The sequence below is a fragment of the Bison bison genome, unplaced genomic scaffold (genome assembly GCF_000754665.1).
Source record: "Bison bison bison isolate TAMUID 2011002044 unplaced genomic scaffold, Bison_UMD1.0 scf7180017864297, whole genome shotgun sequence".
NCBI lineage: Eukaryota > Metazoa > Chordata > Mammalia > Artiodactyla > Bovidae > Bison > Bison bison.
This window is the reverse complement of record NW_011494869.1, coordinates 6,518,685-6,519,163: the sequence shown is the minus strand read 5'-3', so window position 1 is coordinate 6,519,163 and position 479 is coordinate 6,518,685.

Below are 479 nucleotides of genomic sequence, written 5' to 3'. Positions count from 1 at the left end.
CTGGCTGCTTCAGCCTGGCTCTTTACCCATGGATGGATGTCTTGGCATTAGTCTGCTTCCAGCCTCTGGACAGAGCTGGGGCTTCCTGAAGCATTTCTCCTACCCATCCTAGATGGAGGTGGGGGATGGGGTATCACCTTTAATGCTCACTGGACTCCTGGACTCAAGTTGAGCCAGGAAAGCCCAAGAGGCCCATTCTGCAGATGCTAAACCTGAGGCACTGGCCATCAATTGGCTTTCCTGATGAGAGATGAGATGGAATCTAGGGGAACTGTTAGGGTATCTGGTACCCTAGTAAGGGACCAGGTCAGGCGAGTGGCTGGGTAGGGGATGCTCAGTGTGACCCACCCCACCTAGCTGGAGTTCAGACCTGTGAGGCACCCGCTCTGGGCAGAGGACACGGGAGACTGCTGATGACAGCAATTTGGGGCCCTTGTGATTGCCCGCCCACACGCCACTGCTCACCACCACCACCACCC